The 24,388-nt window shown below is 42.1% G+C and overlaps 1 pseudogene; it reads right to left on the bottom strand.

The window, feature by feature from the left end:
• Positions 1-5,373: 5,373 nt before the first annotated feature.
• On the bottom strand, positions 5,374-8,343 carry LOC100600506 (annotated as a pseudogene).
• Between the last annotated feature and the right edge of the window lie 16,045 nt (positions 8,344-24,388).

Below are 24,388 nucleotides of genomic sequence, written 5' to 3' on the forward strand. Positions count from 1 at the left end.
CTCAGATAGCCACACCATGCCCCATGCAAAGAGATTTGGATTATTCTATCATCTTGAGGCATTTCTGCGGAAACTGCTGTCAGTCCAGGTGGCCCATGACCTAAGCTGACCCAAGCCGACTGAAGGGAGGACGTGTTCTATGCACCCCATGCAGTTCCACAGGGTGCTGGTTGTCCCAGCTGCTGCTGGTGGTCTTCATGTAACCAAGGTATCGCTAGTGCATATGGAGAAAACAGAGCAACTGGAGAGAAACCGAGTACGTAAAAGTGGGCAGGGCTTGGTGATGTTTGGGGATATAATATGAGGGATAAGACAGAGGATGGTCTTAGGAAAATCTCCTGTATTTTCCTTTTGGACAATGGTATAAATGAATACAAGTTTCAATCACTGGGATAGAAAACACTTGGGAAATATGAGATTCATTCAGACAAGTCTTTCATACACTATTCCATAATCAGTTTCATAAGTGAAAGGGAGTCAGAACTCATTTCTACCTTGTTTGCTTCTATCATACTGTGTTGTACCCTGTTGGATCTACTTATCACATTCCTCCTGCTAGTGGACTTACCTGCTAATGTTTGCACTTCTGCCTTGCCAGCATGGAAGCTCTGACACAGCAGGAGCAGTGTGTGTGCTTGTATGTTTGTGTGCACTTTTGTGTGTGTGTGTAATTGGATTCCCCACAGCACATTATTGTTTTATCCATAGTAAATGGTGGATGAATATTTGCAGGATTTAGCTGGACTGCAGCATTGTGGAGGTCAGATAACCACATTTTGATAGACAAGTTGCATTCTAACCTTGAAGCAGACAAAATGCCCATCTTATCAGCCTCCCTCACACCGGCTGTGCCTTTCCTTTGTGGTTGTATGTTTAAGGAGCTCCTCCAACAAGCTTCTTAAAAAGGGGTTTGGACCTTCACCAGCCTCAGGCTGCATGGCACGGTGACTGTGTCTTTGAATATCCCGGATGGAGGCTGGTCACCCTTTTGTCTTTGGGTGAATAGACTACTCAGGAAGGCAGGGATGAATGCACCCCCCACCCCGCTTTCTTGTTAATTAGTTTGCAATTTATTTTGGCAGATCTAAAATAATAATTCAAAGGCAGTGTAGAAGCAGATGGGGACATTACTTGTAATTGTTTAATACTGTTATGACGTTTGCTTACAGAAAGAGAGGCAAGCCACCATCTTCAAGGGAGGGCACAGTCATCAACTGTGATCCTGGTGTCCATGTTGGAATATCATGGCAACTATCTCCCATCACTGGACTTGATTACTTCTACTGCATTCCCAGTGATAGCTGAGTTGCTTAATTTACTCTCTTCAACACCATGTGTGAAAGGGAAGCTAGAAAACTGCACTACGTATGGCTTCGTGCACTGAAAATTTGACATTATCAAAGGAGGCATGATCTTTCTCTCTCTATCCCTCTCCAAATGTTTTCTATAATTATATTCAGAGGCTCATGGGTCTTACCATGGGTGATCAAGGAAGGGCTGGTAACTCTTTCAACCACAGGTAAAATATTACAAACATCTGAAACCTGCATTTTTACAGGTGAGAGAAATGAGGCTGGAAAAGTTAAGTGCATCATGTTGAATACAATTTTATTTGGTGATCAGGCAGCCCTGGGTTCAAATCCTGGTTCTATTGCTGCCAGTTAAGTCACTTAACTCCATCTGAGCCTCAGGTTGCCCATCTGTGTCATAAGCAGTAACAGCAGCTGTCCTGTAGGACCATTGTGAGTATTACAACTCAGGCAATGATCATGATACTTCTTGGCACAGAGGTGTTCACTACCTAGGTAGTGTTATTATTATTAGGTCTAAAGTCACAAAGGGAGTTTTTGAGAAAGCTGGAATGAAAACTTGTTTCTCTCAGCTCAGCTTATTAGAGCACACTGTTTTGCTTGAATAAAGCAGCCCTGGAGTATCTCAGGGGAGGGTGTTTGTAACATCTGCTCAGGCATGGTTTCATTTACTATACACCCAGAGACTAGCACTGTACAAGTTGTGGGGAGATACTCATGTGAGTTGGTGGACTTCTGGTCAAATATTTTCCCTAAGCCCAGGTCTCTATGGCATTCTACAGAACACCCTGCATCCTTCTAAGGGACACTGGAAGAGCGAATGGATTGTACAGTGGGTTACAAATAAAATGGCCAATCTCAGCATGAAAGGCTGAGGGTGTTACCTGAATGAGGATGCAGACCCTCCATCTACATACAAGTAAACCTAAGTGACCATGAGCCTGCTGGAAAGAAATCACATGCTATGTAAAGGCTTAGTAACAGTGATGAATATTTGAACTTGAACTCCAGCTCCAGAGCAGTTCAGTGGCCTCTCTTCCAGGAACAGAAGCCAAAGCAGCTCAGGATTCTTGAAGGCTCTGAAAGGTCAATGAGAACCCTGGTATATGTCAAGACTTTCCCACCAAAGAAGGGCTCCGTGTGTAGAGACTTAGAAAGGATTCCCAACTTCAACCCCTTCAAAACCAGAAACAAAGGTGGGGGACAGCCCAATTAAGTGGCCCTAGAGATTTGCCCAGGAGCTGGAGCCCTCCGGAGAAGTCCAGTTTTCCTATGCAGGGAGAGGACTGGGAGTTCTCCGGTCACAAGCCTTCTGCCTTTGTTTTCATGAAGCTATGTCTCTTACCTGGTAAGAAAAATGGAACTGCATGCAGCTGCTGAAAACTTTAACCAGAAACCCGAAGATGTTGGCACAAAGAAAGGAGGCCTGAAGAAAACAAGTGACCGTGAAAACACATTTAGCTCTTAATCTGACCCATTTCTCATGGGCCAGGCCTGGTGCCAGGAATGCGGTGATGAATAAGGCCTGAGCTGCGATTGTGAGGATGAGAGGGAGTCCACCCTGTGGGGATCTGGGATGATAGAAGGGCCCCACCTCAGAAGACATCAGGCAACTGGATGACTGCACTTCTTTAGATTTCATGCTAGTGATTCTTATCCTCTCTCCACCCCTACACTTTGATACTTCCTTGAAATTAGATTACATATGAGATAGAAACAAAGAATGCAGCTGTCATAATGACTCTTTCTCAGGGGCCACTGCATCTGTGTTCATGACGTGATTACTGTGCCACCTGCCTCCCTCTTCTTAAGGCCCTTCTTTATTCCTGGAGATGTGCTTACCACAAGATAGCTATAAACATATCATCAGCTTGCCCTGCCAGTTATAGCAATTGTGAAAATAAATTGCAGCATCATATATGGCCTGAATATTCTCAAAAGATGTTCCTAACAGCTCTGATAACAAAATAAGTTTTCCATAGAATAGCTGTACCTACATGATCTCTGCTTAAGCAAACTTATGTTTTAATTAATCTTAAAGCAAAACTTTTCCTAAAATTTCAGAATTGAAGTCTTTTGTCATCATATGAAGAAGGATACAGTATCTAATATTGTGAACTTCTCTATTTTAAGAAGTTTTAAGACATCAAGTCTGCATAATAAAATTAATTTAACAATTTGGAATGCTATTTTATAAATTAAAAAAGCTTTAAACTATATGTTACTAACACATTTTTCTTCAAGTGTGGTTGTCCTTGTAACTTTTTGGTAGTTCAATGAAAACCACTACTTGTGAGAAAACTGAAATAGACTAGGACATAGAAGATAGATAAACAGAGAAAGAAAAGGTAAATTAACTATTTGTGCCACATGGCAAAGAAAGTTTACAGTATGTAGTCATTAATGTACTTGGTTATGATTATATAATATAACCAATAATGAATAATTTTAAATGCAATTTAGAATTCAAAATGTTTTATACTTGGTATACATTTCTGAAAGAAATATGAAATCTACCGAATGAGGGAGAGACTTTATATGTGTAATTACTTACAAATGGAGAAGAGTTTTACAATAATTTTGATTATAAACTATAATCAAGAGATTTAGTAAGAGTAGCATTTTTTTCTTCCACAAACCACTTTAATTGTGTGCTCACCACCTACTTCAGCATCTAAGAGAACTTTGACACTTGTTTTTGGCACCCCATTGCCTTCTCATCAGTCTAACTCCAAGACCTTCCTCCAAGTGGTAGGCTCTGGTAATTCAGCAAAAGCAAGGCACTGACAGGCAAGTGTGAAGCCAAATGGCTCCGAGTAACATCCCTGACACCTTTTCGCCAGCTATTCACATGTATTTAATATATACCACTTCCCTGCGACTGTCTGCATCCTCTTCTACCAGCAATTCCTCCTGATTTATCCTTCTCCTTCAGCAATTCCTAATTTCTTTGCCTTTCTAATAGATGTTGTGGCCTGACAGAACACCTTTGCTAGAGTTCTTTAAAGGCTAATTATAACCATAAGGAACAGGAAATAAGAAGTTATTCCTTGTAAGTTTGCTAATCTTATTTGTTCAGAGCAATAAAAGTTCCCCATCAAAGACTTACAAAGGGAGATTTCATCCCCCCAGCTTGCTATTCCTATTGTTTTTGCATTCTTAAGACAAGAGGCAAGTGCTTTACCTTCTGGGAAAAGCTGAGGCTGAATATGCAAGTTGTCATGCAAATTTGCTGAAGATAATGAGAGGGTCACAAATTCAAAGACCCAGTTGCTCTAGGACAGGGGGTTGGGAGGAGAGCCAATAAATAAAATGTGTGGTGCAAATGCCTTTCAGGAAAGGGTGTGAAGGGTGGGGTGGATTTACCAGAAGCTTTGGCAGTCAGCTTTGAAGTCTTCTGAAAAGGAAAAGTGTAGCCTTCCAGGGAAGCAGCCTGATGACATCTTCCATAAGGCTGATGTGTTGGGAAATAGCAACACATGAGCAAGAAGTCCCTTGAAAAATTTTCTTCCCTCCTTCTTCTTCTGGAACTGTTGGGAAACTAGATAAGACCCAGGAGTCTGGTTTTTGAGAATGGCCCGGAATGAATTTTTAGTTTCCGGGTAGCAACAGAGAGCTCAGAAGGTCGTTTTGTCCTCCAAGGAAATCTGGCCATACCTTTTTTTCCTGTTCTATCCAGAGCTTCTGTGCTGGTGGATTAAGTACATCTGTGCACAAGCAGCCAGGGTTTTGGCAAACAGTCTCAGGGAGGATGGCAGAAGGAGAAGAAAAAGGGGATTGTTCCTCTACCGCACATCTTCTTTTCCCAAAGGAAACAGAATCTACTCACCAACAACAATCCCAACACTACAAAAAGGACATGGAAATAAATGTGCATGCAACTGGGACACATACCCCATGTCACCTGCTACAAATGGAGCAGAAGTGGGAGAGAATTGAGCCACTGAGAGCCTAGGCCTTCTGAGCTGTAGCCTACTTCCAGAGGGCACGGGCTTCCTCACTGGTCTCTGGGTGGCCGAGTAACTCTACTTCCCTGACCTGGGAAGGATGCGTGAATAACCAGCTAAGAGGAGACACCCATCCTCATAGGGTTGCCTGGGGTATGTGAAGCTGAGTTGGTAGCAGGGGAGTCCTCAACAGAGGCACTGAGATCCAAGAATTCCAGTATAACGTCCCCAGGGCAGTAAATCAAATGCCTGTTGATGAGGGGTTGTTGCAGTGACTCCAAGACTAGACCCCAGCTCAGCTGGCATTTGTTCACCTCAAGAATTTCTACTATGAGATCTGGGAGGACTCCCATTAGGCTCTGCAAAGCCTGTTTCTCAGCAGGCAGTTTCTGCTCCTGGGTCCTTACAGGCTGTGGAAACTCAGGCAAAACTCCACCAGGCCAGATGGACTCCTGAAGAAGCCAGAGGCACTGCACCCAGCGCTGTGGACTTGTTAAATTAGCTACCTGCACCTCTAGCCACCTTTGAACTAGGGTACCAAAGATAAGACGAAGAAACTTCTGCATGTTTTCAGTACACAGCCATTTCCATTGTTCTGTTAGTAGCAAGAGAAGCAGATTCAAGATTGTGTCAACTAACTCTGTCTCTGTTCCTGAATCACTGTTGCTGGGATCTTGGGCTGGCACAGCTGCATCTGACAAGCAACTGTGCACATGTCCTTTGGGAAGCTGTTCAGGATCTTTTTCTGGGGCTTCTGTTGGCTGCATCTCCAGTAACTTTGTCTGTTTTTCAATAAAAGATTCCATCCCAGACACGGATAGGGTCTTGGACTCCACATTGCCTTCCTGGAGACAATAAAGAATCTTGTCTTGTGCTTCAGTCACACTTAGTGCTGGAGAAATGTTACCGGATGAGAACCTCAGCCTGGACTTGCTAGCCTTCTTGCCTTCTGTATGGGACTTGCTTTCGGTCTCGGCCTCACTCAGCTCCTCTGTGGGGCTCTGGGATTCAGAGCAAGGAAACGCTGTCTTCAAGGTGTCCACAATGGCACTCACCACCATCTTCTCTATTCTAGAGACCATAAACGGTTTCTTGACAAAGGAAATGCGAGCATCTGTGTTCATAGCAAGGAACTCCTGCACCTCCTCACTATTAGCAATCTCTGGAATGGCACACAGTTGCTTCAGGAATTATTCTAGAGGCTCTTATGGGCTTCTACTCTGTCACTGTCCATGTTCCCAAATGGAAGATCTGGAAAGAGCTTTTTAGGAACCTTCACATTTTTAATGAACTTTCATAGATCTGGTTTCTCCTGATGGCCTGCAGATTCAAGAACTCCCAATAGCCGTGATTCACAGTGTGATAGGCCAGCTGCTGCAGGCTGCTGCTGTTTTCACCATCAAGGGCTGTCTCATACTTCACAGTATAGTGTGTGTATGGGTGCAGTCCGGTGCCACTGTGCTCTCGGGCTGTAATGGTGCCAGTGATATGAAGGTTCTGGATGACAACTGGGCCATCTGGACTGCTTAGGAGCTCAAAGCTGAAGATGGCTGAGCTGAGAGGACCAGGTGGAGAGGAGGAAAGCAGAACTGGTGGCAGACTAGGATCAAGATAGCTCACATCATTGGTGAGATCCTTCTCTAAGCATGAGGGCTGTGAGGAGCAGGTCTTTTCTGGCCCCTCCAGCAACGCTGGAACAGAGGTGGTAACATCTCCTTGTTCTATCTCCTTGTCTGCTGTGTCAATCTGGATCTCTGGGCAGAAGTTCAGCATGGAGACAAGCAGGCCTGTCTCTGTTTCTGTCCCTGGACACTCCTCAGCCTCTGCTCCTTCAGAACCCTCACCATCTTTGAGTTCCAGAGCCTAGGAACCCTCTAGGGCACACAGGGCATCCGGAATCCTGTCAGACAGAAAGTGGCCTGGAGTCATGAGCATGATGGTTTCTTAGCCTAGTTCAGACAGCAGACTCCAGCTGAGTCTTCACATAAGAACAGGGGGCCTCGAATATTTAGCTGTAGGAAATGAGTTGTTTCCTACTTTTCTTTTTTCAGACATCCCACCCAAATCTCCCTCTACAGCTTTGTGGCTTTCTTCAACCTCTGAGAAGGGGCTTGCAGGACTCTCTGGCTCACTGTTAACTTAGGAACCCTGGGGCTGCTACTGGAGAAGGAGCTCTCCCTTCTGGAAGCTGCTGTACCTCAGCAATCAGTGGCAGAGATATGGGCACTGAGGGCTGTTCAGGCGCACTGGCTGGGCAGAGTGTTGGATCTCTGGCCTTGGAAAATATACCCATGAGTACAAGGTGGATCCCGTCAGGATCTCACAGCCTGCTGATCAGTGGTAAGACTACACTGCATACGATGAGTTCAACCACTACATGGCATCCAGTATGTGTCTCCAAGTGGGACTTGGGCACCAGCCCTTGAAGCAACAAATTCACAATGCCACGTGTATAGGTGACTTCAGCACTGGGGCTGTGCACAGTAGGATGTGGGTAAGTAGCCCAGCAGTAAGCCTCCCAGAGGTGGGAAGGCTCAACTGGACCCTTCTTCCCTGTAGTGGCCTCCTTTGCCTGAATGTAGCTCTGCAGGTGACAATGACAGAGAGTCAGACCACTCTGGGCAAGAGCATGATGGTGCATCATGCTCATCCTCTTCCGAATCTCCTGCACCAACCCTTTCATAGTTGCCTCCATTTCCTCTGCAAAGGCTGGCTCCTGGCTCACAGAACGGTACCAGGATAACACAAAATCTCAAATAATGACATCTGGATGGTGCGGTTGATCTCCTGTTCCAGCTGTCTTTCTGCCTCAGGGCATACAGGACAGGTGTCCAGTGGGATGAAGCCTTTCAGAAGCAGTGGACCTGAAGCCACTCCAGAGACACTGGAGCCCAGCCATCCTCCCACCACCACTAGCAATGCAGACAGAAGGCACAGCAGCCACACGCTGACCAGAAGGTGTATGACCAGGAGCCAGCGAGCAAGACCCCCACAGCCACCAGCTTCTGACTACTCAACAGGTTATTGAGGTGACAGCTGGATCCAGCTGGAGTCTCCTGGAATGATGGCACTGTTTCTGTCTTCATGGCTGAACGGACAAGGTGGCTTTCCCAGATGACAGCCTCAAGATTTTACTCCAGAGTTAGGGAAGCGGGGAATGAACTGTGTCCCAGATACAGGGTGATCTGGGTGCTGTTCAGGGAACCGAGTCTCCAGGCCCTCTAAGTCCTACAGGCACTGCAAAGCAACAGCGGCAGCTCTGCATCTGCCCATGGCTACCACTCACAGAGTCCTTGAACTGGCCCCTTCCAGTCGAGGTGTGGCTTTGGAGGAAAACTCTGCAGCCTTGATACCGCCCCAGGCAGAAGGCCTCTTCACGGCCCTGGGGCCCACGGACACTTACACAGGCAGAGGGCGGCGGCTGGCCAGGACTGGGTCACATGCCGCTGGGAACCATGTGCCCACACTCAGCCCCGACCTGAAGTGGGCTCATCGGGGTCATCTCTGCTGGCCTCGTCCTGTTGCTGCTGCAGACCTCGGTGACTGCACTTGCAGCCCTGCCTGTATTAGGGCTGCCAGCCTGCCAGCCACCGGCGACCAAGAGTAGCTTTTTATAACTTAAATTTTCTATATATTCCTTGCATATATTTTTGACATTGATCATGTATTTTATTTAACCTACTAACAGAATATACCTACAGTAACATTACAATAAAAATTACCATGGTCCATGACAAATTTATTTGCAAGTGCAGTGGGAAAAAAAGTTTAATAAAAACAATAGAGATATACAATATGTGGCTTTTCACAGTTTTGTCTCCCATATTATTCCTATCATTTATTCTATATTTCTAAGGTTAAGTAATATTAAGATCAGGTACAAGGGTTGTAATGTGCTTTTAATTATTATATATAAATGTATCCCATGACAATTATATTCAACATATATCAAGCTATGTACAATTTTAATAATACTTTTATACACGTTGTTTTGAAAATGAGAGCAAATTTGAATATAACCAATAATCACAAAAATATTTACAGTGCAAATATTCTCAGCAAGATTTGAATTGTTGGTAAATTCAAAACAAATAGATAACAAGCAAAATTTTGTATAATTTTCATTTAGTTTATGTTAAAATGTTTTGAATTCAGATTAATCACATACCATCATATAATGTTTTTGGTTTTGTTTTGAGACAGAGTCTTGCTCTGTTGCCCAGGTTGGAGTCAGCAGCATGATCTCAGCTCACTGCAACCCCTGCCTCCCAGGTTCAAATGATTCTGGTGCCTCAACATCCCAAGTTACTGGTATTACAGTGGCATGCCACCATGCCTATTTTTTTTTTTTTTTTTTTTTTTTTTTAAATCAAGACAGGTTTTTGCGATGTTGGCCAGGCTGGCCTGGAACTCCTGGCCTCAAGTGATCCACCCACGTCAATTTCCCAAAGTGCTGAGATTACAGGCATGAGCCATGGTGCCTGGCCCTGATATAATGTTTGAAAGTAATGGGTGAATAGTACATTTGAGATGCTAGAGACCTATTTGGAACATTAAGTGAATGTATCTTACTCTCTTCTTTCTTTTAAGAATGTATTCTTTACCATTCTATGCAATAGCTGACATACGTGCATATTTTCTTGGGCTGTCTACATGATATACAAATATTCAGATACCTATAGAAACATAAACCATTCATCTAAAAGCTTTTCAGCCTGACACATAAACTCAGGTTATTTGAAAATGGAATGGCAAGTGTTACTGAACAGCTTTTACTATGGTTCACGTTTGGTAGTATATGCTAATATCCTAAAAACAAAACAAACACCTCCTAAAAACAAAACAAACACCAAAAATACCTTGATTTTATAATCTAACTTCTGATGTCTAAATTAGTAAGATAATTTTTGTGTTTTATCTAACTGTATTATATTTCATTTTGATGCTGTGTAATTTCACAATGCATTAAATACTAGCTGATGCTTATCAGAGGTAAACTAGTGAATTATCATCCCATTAAGATAAATTTTGTTTCTGCTAAAGTAACATCTTATTTTAAATGGAGGAATTTATTAAATCAAGTGCTAAGATTTTATTTCTGCTACTAAATGAGAGATACGTAAAATTCAAATACATTCCATTACTCAATCTATTCTTTACTATCATGAGAATTAATATAGACAGCATATTTTACACAGAGCATACATACAAAGCCTTATCTTCATTGAGTTACAAGTAAAATATACGTATGTAAATATAAATATATATACATAATTTAGATATTAAATGACAGAATTTACTTATTTACCTGTGCATGACAGAATTTGATTCTATTAATTATTTCAGGTACAGTAACTGGTTGAAAATGGGACATGAAGTAAACTGATATGCTTAAAAGTAACTACATCCAGTGAATTCATTTTAACGTCTCCAAGCAAGGCAAGACCACCTTCCTGAGATAAGGAATGAGGGGTTACTTATTTTGGTCAAGTTGGCTCAATGATCTGGGGAACCAAAAACTGTATGTACATGGATAGTTGTTTTGTTCCCCCCCAAAAAATTGGGGAACCCATTATTTCCAAATTCATGCTTTTATTTTCATATAAGAGAACAGTTGATGCTCCAGAATCTTAAATTTTAATTGACCAAATACAATGTTCCTAAAGACAAACATTTCCTAAGAGTTAAGCCGGCCAGGCAGGGTGGCTCACGCCTGTAATTCCACCACTTTGGGAGGCCAAGATTGCTTGAGGTAGGGAGTTTGAGACCAGCCTCGTCAACACGGTGAAACCCTGTCTCTACTAAAAATACAAAAATTATCTGGGCCTGGTGGCGTGTGCTTGTAATCCCAGCTACTAGGGAGACTGAGGCAAGAGAATCGCTTGAACCAGGGAGTCGGAGGTAGCAGCGAGCCAAGATCATGCCATTGCACTCCAGCCTGGTGACAGAGCCAGATTCCGTCTCAAAAAAAAAAAAAAAAAAAAAGAAAAAAGAAAAACAAAGATGGGGGGAAAATAAAGTTAGGACAACAGAAAGATAGGGAATATGAAACAGAGAAAATCAACAAACCAAAATTAAATGTTTGGAAAGATAAAAAAAATTGGCAAATGTTTATTAGGCTAAGCAAGAAAAAAACAGAAGAGACTCTAATTACTAAAATCGGCAATAAAAGAGAACACATCACTGCCAGTATTACAAAATAAATATGATTAAAAGAGAATGCAATGTAAATCTTATGCTGAAAAAGATAGCATAGATAGAATAAAGTCCTAGAATGACAGAAACTAAAATGGTCTAAAGGAGAAATAAAAAATATAAACAGATCTATGGAAGGTTAAAACATTGGGTTGTAATTTTAAAACCTTACAATAAAAATCTCATCTCAGCTAGCTCCCCAGGTGAATCAAACACTGAGAAATTAATATCAATTGTTCACCAACTCTTACAGAAAATAAAAGGGGAGAGAACACTTCTCAATTCATTTTACAAACAGGATTACTGACACCAAAACTGAATCACAAAACAATATAGACCAGTATCTTTAATTATTTTATAAAATAAAAAATCTTCAATGAAATACTGCCAAGCTGAATCCAGCAACATGTAAAATAGATTATGCACTGTGTGCAGATGTGATTGACCCCAGGAATTCACCATCGATTTAATATTTGAAAAATCAATGAATGCAAACACCATATTAATAGAATAAAAGATCAAAATATATGAGCATCTCAATAGACAAAGCATTTGAGAAAATATTACACATTTTCATCATGAAAACACTCCAGTTATGGACAGTAAGATAACTTCCTGAAACTAGTGGTAGTTATCTATGAAACCCACAGCTATCATTACACTCAGCAATGAAAGGGTGAATCCTTTCCTGGTAGGATTAGTTACAAGAATGTCACTCTTGCAAATTCTACTCAACATTATACTGTGGATTCTAGCGAGGTGTAGTTAGTAAAGAATAGAAAATTGAAAACATCCTGATTGAAAAGAAAATAATAAAATTATTTATATTTACAGATGGTATGATCTCTTATATATACGTAATTCTAAGAAATTCAGTAAAATAGCATTCAAAATAATAAATTTGGCATGGTTTCCAGATATAGATGCAATACTAAAAATTAATTTTATTTCTATATACTGTCAATGAACTGCCTTAAAATGATATTAAAGAAACAAACCCATTATAATAGCAACAAAACAAGTAATAAATTTAGAAATTAACAAGAGCAGTTCAAAACTCATACTCTGAAACCTCAAAAAATTGTTGAAATAAATTGAAGAACTAAATAAATGAGAAGAGGTGGAGCGAGATAGAGGATAGAATCTCAGTGATTATGTCTCTGCAGGAACATTAAATTGAACCACCGTCCAACAATCCAAGCAAGATAATACCTTCACAAGAGCTAAAGAAAGCAGGTCACAGATCACAGAACCTGGTTTTAGCTTAAAAACAAGAGAAGACACATTAAAGAGGGGGAAAAGACAGTCTTTCAGTGCCTGCGCTGCCCCTCCCTCAACCCTAGGCAGTGCAGGGCAGAGAATGTGTCCACCTCTTGCAGGAGGGACAAGGAAGAGTCCATGGGACTTTGCCTTGGAGCCCAGTGCCAGCTCTACTATAGTAAAGGACAGCACTGGGCAGAACCCCATGGCCTTTGATTCCAGGCTAGTGCCCATAGACAGAGCATTTAGACATGACCTGGTCTAAAAGGGAATCCACTACCCTGGTGGGACAAACCTGAGTCCTGACTTGCTTCACCACCAGCTGATTCAAGTGGCCTCAGGCCCCAAATAAATGTCAGTGGCAGGCAGGCCAGAGTCACTTTGGTCCTTGGGTGAGCTCCAACAACCAACAATGTGCTGGTCTGGGAGGCTGTGGACTTCCTATGTGACATCAGCCGCAGTGGCCACAGGGCTGCCTGTGTTACCCCAATCCCAACTCCAGGCAGTGCAGTGCAGAGAGAATTCCTTCCCTATGCAAGAAAGAGGAGAACCCGGTATCAGCCCTACCACAATGGGCACAGCAACAGGCAGAATACTGTGGCCCTGATCCCAGGCAGGAGCTCCCAGACACCTACAGAGCCCCCTGCAGGTAAAACGAATTCTGCCACCCTGGCGGGATGGACCCAAACCTTGGCCAGCATCATCACCAGCAAACTAAACTGGCTTAGAAACCTAAATAAGTCAGCAGCAGTCAGGCAATATAGTGGCCACAGGACTCAGACAAGCCCCAGTGCTGCTCTGCTCTGGGAGGCTGTGGGCTTCAGGTGTGCTGCGCCAGCTGCAGTGGCCATGAGAGTGCCCAAATCACACTTCCAGATCCACGAAGCTTGGTGCCCAGATTCCTTGCAAGGGGAAGAAGAGGGATGTGAAGGAAGAACTTTGCCTGGGAAACCAGAGAATCCCTCCCTTATCTTCTCCAAGTGTGTCACAGCCACCAGGGACCGCAGTCTGCAAAAGTCACAGTGAACCTGAGCTTAAGGTGCCCTCTGGTGCTGAAACAGCTGCAGTGGCCACAGGCTTGGGGAACTCAACAGTCTTGAATTTCTTGGAATTTCTGGAAGACTGAAGAAAGACAAGTACAAACAAGAACAGACTGCAAAAACTGGAATAAATACATACTTATTCAACTCCCAGGCATGAACATATGCTCAAAAGCATTAAGAACATTCAAGGAAATATGACCTCACCAAACAATAAATAAGTCACCAGTGACCAGAGCTAAAGATGTGAGACTCGGCTGGGTGTGGTGGCTCACACCTGAAATCCCAGAATTTTGGGAGGCTGAGGCGGGTGGATTACCTGAGGTCAAGAGTTTGAGACCAGCCTGACCAACAAGGTGAAACCCCCTCCCTACTAAAAATACAAAAATTAGCTGGGTGTGGTGGCAGGTGCCTGTAGTCCCAGCTACTTGAGAGGCTGAGACAGCATAATTTCTTGAATGTGGGAGGTAGAGGTTGCAGTGAGCCAAGATTGCACCACTGCACTCCAGCCTGGGTGATGGAATAAGACTCCAGCTCACAAAAAAAAAAAAAAAAAAAAAAAAAAAGATGTGAGACTCTCCAGACAGGGAAGTAAAAATGGCTGTTTTGAGGATACTCAATGAAATTCAAATATAGAGAAGTAATTCAGAAACTTATCAAAGAAATTTAACAAAGAGATAGAAGTAATTTAAAAAGGTGACAGAAACCTCAAAGCTGAAAAATGCAACTAATGAACTGAAAAATGCATGAGAGGGCCTCAACAGTAGAACTAGTCTCAGCACAATAAAATCCATATATGACAAACCCACAGCTAACATCATAATCAATGGGGAAAAGTTAAAAGCTCTTCTTCTAAGATCTAGAACAAGTGTGGCTACTTTTACCACTTTTATTCATCACAGTACTAGAAGTCCTAGCTAGAGGAATTAGAAAGGAGAATGCAATAAAAGGCATCCAAATTGGAAATAAAAGGAAGTCAAATTATCTCTGTTTGCAGGTGACACGATCATACACATATGGAGAACCCTAAAGATTCCACAAAAAAACCTACTAGAAATAATAAACAAATTTCATAAAGTTGCAAGATACAATATTGATACATAAAAATGAGTAGCACACCAATGTACCAATAGTGAAACACCTAAGAAAGAAATCAAGAAAGGTATTTCATTGCAGTAGTTACCCAATGCCCCCCAAAAAAGATATCTAGAAATAAACTTAACCAAAAAGGCAAAAGATCCCACAACTAAAACTGTAAAACATAGGTGAAAGATATTAAAGCAGACACAAGTAAATGTAAAGATATCCCATGTCCAAGCACTACAAGAATATCGTTAAAATATCTGTATCACCCTATGTGATCTACAGAATCAATGGAATCCATGTTAAATTAGGAAATATATTCTTCATACATATAGGAAAACAAAAACAAAAACAGAAAACGGCCGGGCATGGTGGCTCACGCTTGTAATCCCAGCACTTTGGGAGGCCAAAGCACGTGGATCATGAGGTCAGGAATTTGAGACCAGCCTGAACAACATGGTGCAACCCCGTCTTTACTACATATACAAAAATTAGCCGGGCGTGATGGCGCACGCCTGTAATCCCAGCTACTCAGGAGGCTGAGGCAGGAGAATTGCTTGAACTCAGGAGGCAGCGCTTTCAGTGAGCCAAGATCGCGCCAGTGCACTCCAGCCTGGGCAACAGAATGAGACTCCGTCTCAAAAAAAAAAAAAAAAAAAAATCCTAAAATTCACATGGAAATGCAAAATACCTCAGATAGACAAAAGAATCTTGAATAAAAAGAAAAAAGCTGGAGGCATCACACTACCTGATTTCAAAATATACCACAAATCTAGTAACCAAAGCAGCATGGTAGTGGCAGAAGAAAAAAAAAAATAGGTAGGGGAGAGACAGAGAGACATAGAGGAATGACAGACAGACATAGACAAATGAAACAGAATAGAGAACTCAGAAATAAATTCAAGCTTTTAGTCAACTCTTTCAACAAAGGCACCAAAAACACACATTCGGGAAGGACAATCTCTTCAATAAACTGTGCTAGGAAAACCTAAAACCCACACGTACAAGAATACATCTAGGCTGTTATCTTACCATCTACTGAAAATAAAGATTTAAATGTAGGACCTGAAACTGTGAAACTACTAGAGAAGAAAACATAGGAAAATGCTTCGTGAAATTGGTTAGGACAAGGGATTTTCAAATACACATCAAAAGCACAAGCAACAAAAAGCAAAAATAGACAAAATGCAATTGCATTAAACTTAAACGCTTCTGCAAAGCAGAGGAAGCAATCAGTAGAATGAAGAAACAATCCAGAGAATGGAAGAAAGTATTTGCTAACTATGCATCAGGCAAGGGGTTAATACAACACAAAATATATAAAGAACTCAAACTACTCAAAGCAAAAATACAAATAATCTGATTTAAAACTCAGAAAAAGATCTCCCCAAAAACTTTGTCCCCCACCTTTTCTCAACCACCTTTTGCCCCCTCCCTCTTGCCACCCATTTTCTTCCTCCATATACCCCAAAACTTTTTTCCCCACTATTTTTCCCCACTGTCATTTCACAAAGCCTTCTCTACTTTCTTGTTCACCACCTTTTTTGCCATCCATCTACCCAAAAACTTTTCCCCACTGTTTTCCCCCCTCACTGGACACCCTCTTTTTCTCCCTCCTGCTCTCATTCCCCTCTTTTGTTCCTCCATCTACCCAAAAACTTTTCCCTTGTCTTTTCCCAAAGTCTTCTCCCCATTCCCGCTGCTCACCACCCTCTTTTACAACCTCCATCTACCCAAAAACTGTTTTCCCCATCGTCTTTACCCCCACCCTCCTTGCCACCCTCTTTCCCTTCTCCATCTATGCAAAAACATCTCCCCACCGTCTTTTCACAAAGCCTTCTCCCCACTCCTGCTCACCACCCTCTTTCTTCCTCCATCTACCTGCCCCCAATTTCTCCACCATCTTTTCACTAAGCCTTCCCCCTTCCCACTCGCCCTCTTCTTTCCTCTATCCTTACCATCCTCCTTTTGCCCTCTATCTACCCCAAAACTATTTTCCCCATCGTCTTTTTCCCAACTCTTTCCCTTCTCCCTCTCGCCACCCTTTTTTCTCCTCCCACTTGCCACCCTCTTTTCCTGCTGCATCTACCCACTTTTTACCCACCGTCTGTCTTGTCTTTCCCCACTGTCTGTCTTTTCTGCCCACCATCTTTTCACATAACCTTGTCTCCCTCCCACTCGCCATCCTCTTTTTCCTTCTCCGGCTTGCCACCCTCTTTTCCCCCTCCATGTACCAAAAAACTTTTCTCTCCCCACTGTCTTTTCCTCACGGTCTTTTGGCAAAACCTTGTCTCCCTCCTGCTCGCCACCCTCTTTTGTCCCTCCTGCTCACCACCCTCTTTACCCCCTCCATCTACCCAAAAACTTTCTCCCTCACTGTCTTTTCCCCCTCATTGTCTCTTTGCAAAGCCTTCTCCTGCTCACCACCCTCTTTTCCCCATTCCTGCCCCTCCTCTTACATGCCACCTTCCTGTTGCCCTCCATCTACCCCAAAACTATTTTTCCATGGTGGTTTTCCCAATCCTCCTTCCACCCTGCCACGCTTGCCACCCTCTCTCTCTCCTCCATCTACCCCCAAACTCCTCCCCCACTGTTTTTTCTCCCTACTGTTCTTTCTCCCCACTGTCTCTTCTTCCCACCGTCTTTTTGCAAAACCTTCTCTTCCTCCTACTCGCCACCCTTTCTTCTTCTCCTGATCACCACCCTCTTTTTCCTCCATCTACTGAAAAAAAATATTTCCCCACCATCTTCTCACATCTTCTCTCCCTCCTGCTCACTACCTTCTCTCTCTTCCCCCTCCCTCTCTGCACCCTCTCTTTCCTCCTCCCACGTGCCACCCTTTTCCCCCTCCATCTACCCAAAATCTTTTTACACATCATCTTCTCTTTCCCCACTGTCTTTCTGTTCTCTTCACCATGTTTCTCCCCACTGTCTTTTTGCAAGCCTTCTCTCCTTCCTACTTGCCCCCGTTTCCCCCCTCACCACCCTCTTTCCTCTTTCCTTCTCCTACATGCCACCGTCTTTTACCCCCCAGCTACCCAAAAACTTTTTTCAATCATCTTTCCCCCACCTTCTTTTTGCAATGCCTTTTCCTGCTCACCATCCTCTTTTCCCTTTGCCACTAACCACCCTCTTTATCCCTCCATCTACCCAAAAACTATTTACCCCCTCCTACCACTCCAGCCAAGCTGCCATCTCTGTCGCCAGCACCCACCACAGCGAGGCGAGCCATGGTGTCACAGGCTCCAGCCTCCAGCTGTGGCAAGTGACTACTCCTTCTCCTGGTCCTCTAAGCCTGGCACGGAGCAGCTGCGCAGGCAGCCACACACGAGTCTGGAATGGCCTGATACCCCCTCTGCATGCTTTATATACTGAGGTTATGCAAATTAGGTTCCTGGACTACATATTCTGATTGGATGAGAGAAAACCTCTAGGCCTATTCTGATTGGGCTTTATTTTCATGCTGTGATTGGTTGTCCTAAGACTTGCTCTCATCCAATCAGAATCGAAGCTGGGAGCTCACCTTAGAGAACAAGAAGTGGGAGCCACAAACCCCAAGCTGGAGGCTTGAGCCTGTGGCACCTAGGCTCACCTTACTGTGGTTAGTGGAGATGATGGAGGTTGCAGCTTGGCCAGCATGGTAGAAAGGTGGCAGGGTCGGTGAGCTATCCAGGGATGCACTACCCTGGATAGGGGCACTATCAAGGTCACATTGCCGGTGGGGGTATCGGGGGTGTGGGATGGCAGGGTTGGCAGGGGCTTTACTGCCTGGTGGTGGGGGTGGTTGTGTGTGCTACAGGGGGCTGACCGCCAGCTGGGGGGAGGGTTGGGGTGCTATGAGCTCCTGCACTGTCATGGCAGGGGGGCAGGTTGGGGGCACTATCTGGACTGTCACTACCCCCAGCAAGGGCTGGTCGTGGGCACTATCCCTGGCTGCAGTGCTGGGGGCAGTGAGGCAGTTTGGGGGCACTATCAGGTTTACGTGCCCTGTGGCATGCTGGTGGGGGGGCATTGTTGGGGGTTGCACTGCACTGCTGCTTCTGGCAGCAGGCTACAGAGGTGGCAGTGATAGCTGTGGTCTCCAAGGAAGGAGCTGTCCTCCTCTTCCCAAACTCTAGATTCTAGAGGGCAACCTTCTTCTGCTCGTGCTGGAGGGTGGCAGGCGCACAATGTTTCCTTGGGAATCCTGAGCACAGTAAGGCCCCCACACCCACCATAGTTCCTGGGCCTGCACCCTCTCACTGTGTTGCAGAGACAATTTGGGACCTCTGGGCATGGAGTAGCGGGCACCACAGGGGAACAGGGCCCTGTGGGTGGAGGCATCAGAAACAGGAACTGGCACTTGGTTGGAGAGAGCTGGCTGGGTCTGAGTTTCTGCTTCTCCTGCTCACCAAGGAGTGCAGCCAGGGTGGGCCCAGCAGTTCCTGGCCAGCTGAACCTAGCCAGGGACTGGTTTCAGCAAAGGCAGTCACACCCACCACAGTTCCCAGTTGTGCCTTTGCTGAAACCAGCCCCTGCCACCCAGTGGCCAGCATGACAAGGTGAGCCTCTAACACTACCATTCCCTGCATCCTGTTCTAGGCATGTCTGACTTTTACCACCCAGATGTTTCGAGCCCGGAGATGGAGGAGTCATCTGTTGCATGCTGGAGGCTGGAGCCTGGAGCCTGCAGATGGCATGGTTCTGTGGCTCGCCTCGCTGCAGTTGGTGGCAGAGAAGACTGCAGCTTGACCGGAGTGGTGGAGTGGTAGGAGAGTGTCTGCGGGGGGCCAGGTGGTAGGAGGCTTGTAGGGTGGGCCGGTGCCTTGAGGGCAACTGTGGCAGTGGTCATGTTGGTGTTGGTGTTAGTGGTGGCAGCAGCAGCAAGTCTGGGATCTGAGAAGTGGGAGTGGGAATGTTGTGGAGCCCGCTGGGCCCAACCCAGCCTGAAGTGGGGAGGCAGCCGTGGGTGCTGTACTGTGGGCCTAGGTGGCATCAGTGGAGGCCCAGCCAGGCTTGCAAGGAGGAGTCTTCCTCCTTCTCCTGCAGAATCTGGAGGTGCCCTCCTCCTGCTGGTGCCTGGGTCAGGTGTGAGTGGCAACATTGTCTTATTCGTAACAAAATTTAGGGGGTGACTATTGGTGTATCTTTTAGCTTGGTTTTGTTGTGAAAAGTCTTGAAATTTTTTCAAATTTCATAAATCTGGAGGGGAAATAAGGTATCATAATAGGCTAATTCCCGCACCTGCTCTTCTTCCTTTGTCTTTTTTTCTTCTTCTAATCATCATCTTCTTGTTCCTCTTCATTTTCTTATGCTGCTGCTTCTATTTCTTGTTTATATTCTTGTTTCTCCTCCTCTTGTTTTCATATCATAAGCAATGGCCTTAACAAACAACAAACCAAAACTGAGTTAAACATAAACTACTTGTCAACAAGCGGTGTTCTTAAAATAATCAGTCCATTACATGCTTTAGAGATGAGGTAAAACATTGATTGCATAATTATTTGGTTACTTGAATAGCTATGCTTTCATGATCCTGTTAATGTGTTGTAAGTAGTTATTCAAGGAATCAAAAATGAAGCATCAAATAAAATATTGCTAGCCTAACCCTAACCCTAACCCAAATCCTAACCCAAACCCTAACCCTATAAAATGAAAAACATTTTATAATGATAAAATAATTGATTCATTTAAAAGACAAAACAATTTGAAATGCATATGCTTTTAATAATATAACTTCAAATTATATAAAGTAAAATTTTACATAGCTAAAAAAGAACAGCCAAATTCATAATCTAAAGATTTATATTTCAAGTGGGGTTTATACCAGGGATGCATGGATGGTTTAACATACACAAGGCATAAATGTGATACATCACATAAACATAATTAAAAACAAAAATTATATGATCATCTCAATAGACACAGAAAAAGTATTTGGCAAAATTCAGAATCCCTTTATGGTTAAAATTCTCAGCAAAATTGGCATAGAAGGGGCATACCTCAAGGTGATACAAGCCATCTATAACAAACCCACAGCCAACATCATACTGAACAGGGCAATTTTAAAAGCATTCCCCATGATAATATGATGCCCACTTACCACATCTATTAACCATAGTTCTGGAAGTCCTAGCCAGAGCAATCAGACAAAAGAAAGAAAGAAAGGGCATCCAAGTCAGTAAAGAGGAGGTCAAACTGTCACTGATTTCCAGTGATGTAATTGTATATCTAGATAACTCTAAAGACTCATCTAAAGAGCTCCCAGATCTGATAAATTCAGTTAAGTCTCAGGAAACAAAAAATCAATATACACAAATCATTAGCACTGCTATACACCACCAACAACCAACCTGAGAATCAAATCAAGAACTTAATCCCTTTTACAACAACTGCAAATTGCAACTGTATCTCTTAGGAACATACAAAGCCAAGGAGGTAAAAGATCTCTTCAAGGAAAACTACAAAACACTGCTGAAAGATATCACTGACAACAGAAACAAATAGATAACACATCTCATGCTAATGGATGGGTAGAATCAATATTGTGAAAATGACCATAATGTCCAAAGCAATATACAGATTCAATGCAATTCTCACCAAAATACCATCATCATTCTTCACAAAACTAGAAAAAACCATCCCAAAATTCATGTAGAACCAATAAAGAGCCTGCCTAGCCAAAGCCAGACCAAACAAAAATGATAAATCTGGATGTATCACATTACCCAACTTCAAACTATTTTACAAGGCTATCCTTACCAAAACAACATGGTACTGGTATAAAAATAGGTACACAGACCAATGAAACAGAATAGAGAACCCAGAAATGAAACCAAACACTTAGCAGCCAACTGATCTTCAACAAAGCAAATAAAAACATAAAGTTTGGAAAAGACACGCTATTCAACAAATGGTAATGGAATATTTGGAAAGCCACATGAAGAAGAATGAAACTGAATTCTCATCTCTCATCTTATACAAAAATCAACTCAAGGTGGGTCGAAGACTTAAATCTAAGATCATAAACCATAAAAATTCTACAAGTTAACATTGGAAAAAACATTGAAAACATCAGCTTGGTTTTGCATGACCAAGAAACCAAAATCAAACACAACAAAAACAGAGATAAATAGATTGAACATAATTAGACTAAAAAGCTTCTGCACAGCAAAAGAAATAATCAGCAAACAGACAACACGTAGAGTAGGAGAAAATCTTTGCAATCTATACATCCGACAAAAACTCATATCCAGAATCCACAAGGAACTAAAATAAATCAGCAAGACAAAAAAAAAAATTCCATCAAAAAGTCGGCTAAGGACATGAATAGAAAATTCTTAAAAGAAGATATACAAATGGTCAACAAATACATGAAAAACACTCAGCATCACTAATTATCAGGCAAATGCAAGTTAAAAACACAATGAGATTTCACCTTATTCTTGCAAGAATGGCCATACTTCGAAAATCAAAATATAATAGATATTGACATGGATGTGGTGAAAAGGGAACACTTTTGCATTAATGGTGGGAATGTAAACTGGTATAACCACTGTGGAAAACAGTATGGAGATTCCCTAGAGAACTAAAAGTAGAACCACCATTTGATCCAGCAATCCCACTACTGGGTATCTACCTAGAGGAAAAGATGTCATATGAAGAAGACATGCACGTGCATATTTATAACAGCACAGTTTGCAATTGTAAAAATACGGAACCAATCTAAATGCCCATCAACCAACGAACAGATAAAGAAAATGTGGCATGGAATACTACCCAGCCATAAAAAGAAATAAAATAATAGGCCGGGCACGATGGCTTATGCCTATAATCCCAGCACTTTGGGAGACCGAAGCAGGAGGATCATCTGAGGTCAGGAGTTCAAGACCAGCCCGGTCAACATGGTGAAACCCCGTCTCTACTAAATATACAAAAATTAGCTGGGCATGGCGGCAGACACCTGAGCCGAGATTGTGCCATTGTGCTCCAGCTTGGGCAACAAGAGTGAAACTTTGTCTCCAAAAAAAAAAAAAGAAAAGAAAAAAATATGAAATAATGGCATTTGCAGCAACCTGAATTATTCTAAGTAACTAGGGAGTGGAAAATCAAACATAGCATGTTCTTACTTATAAATGGGAGCTAAGCTATGAGGACACAAATCCTAAGAATGATGTAATGGACTTTGGGGACTTGAAGGGAAGGGTGGTAAGAGGGTGAAGGAGACCACACATTGTGTACAGTGTACACTGCTTGGGTGATGGGTGCATCAAAATCTCGGAAACCATTACTAAATAACTTAATCATGTAACCAAAAACCACCTCTTCCCCTAAAAACTATTAAAATAAAATAGACAATTTAACACCTTTCCATCACCACTTGATCAAATGAATAAGATATCAGTACAAAAAAAGGAGAGTTAAAAAATAAAACAAATAAATATTTGACATTTATAACCAGTTAACAAAATATATATATTTTTCAATTGGTAAATGTTACCAAACATTTAACAAGATAGAATATATGATGAGTTTTACATCTTCTCAATATATTTGAACTTTTTATATTATAGAAAGTACATTCTCTGATCACAAAGCATATTAAATTAGAAATAAATAAAAATAAGATACTTAGAAAAAACACAAGCTATCTAGGAAATAAACCATACACCTCTGTACATTCTGTAACTAATGTTGTTTTAAAAATTCCTTATATTGGTGTGTGTGTATGTGTTTTGTTATTAGACTCGCCACATGTCAAACAAATATATTAATCTTTCACAGAAAAATTTTTCTTTGTATTTTTCTCTGTCCTTAATTTCTACTTTTATATTTGCTGTTGCCATTCTTCTTCCTTTAGTTTTAATGTAATCTGTTTTTGTAGCTTATTGTGGATGTTTAGATAATTGATTTTGCATTATCTTTTTTAGGATCAATACACAAGACTGTAAATATTTTTAAATACTACTATGTTTGCATCCCACAAATTGTGATATATATTTTTCAGTATGAAAGGTTTTCCAACTTCCCTGTGAATTTTTTTTTGATTCAAGTACAACTTTAAGAGAATGCCTTGAAGGAACACAATGTCTGCATCTTTTAAGGAAAAAGACAATGATAAACAATTATGGCATAATGTTACAGTTGGGGACTTTTGATACATAATAATTATTGGTATTATTAAGTCAACTTTTCTGTAAGTCAGAAATTATGCCAAAATGAAAATTTTAAATTAAGTAAGGCTTTTACTCTATTACAAAAACACTTACATCTGGAACTCAAGGATAATACAGCTTTAAAAAACTTATGCAAACATGTCATATTAAAAGATTAAGGAAGCAGGATTATACAGTTACATCCACAGTTTTAGAAAAATACACTAAAAAATAAATATTTACTCCAAATTTTAATAATAATTCTTAGAAACCATAAGATTGAAAGTTCCTGTTTGGATAGAGCACATCTATAAGAAATATATTATATATTATGTTTAAAGCAAAACATTGGAAAGATATCTTTTATTTTGGAAACTAGGATGCCTGTTATAATTAATTTTTAATGCAAAATTTGAGAT

The sequence above is a fragment of the Nomascus leucogenys genome, chromosome 11 (genome assembly GCF_006542625.1).
Source record: "Nomascus leucogenys isolate Asia chromosome 11, Asia_NLE_v1, whole genome shotgun sequence".
In the NCBI taxonomy this organism is placed as follows: Eukaryota; Metazoa; Chordata; class Mammalia; order Primates; family Hylobatidae; genus Nomascus; species Nomascus leucogenys.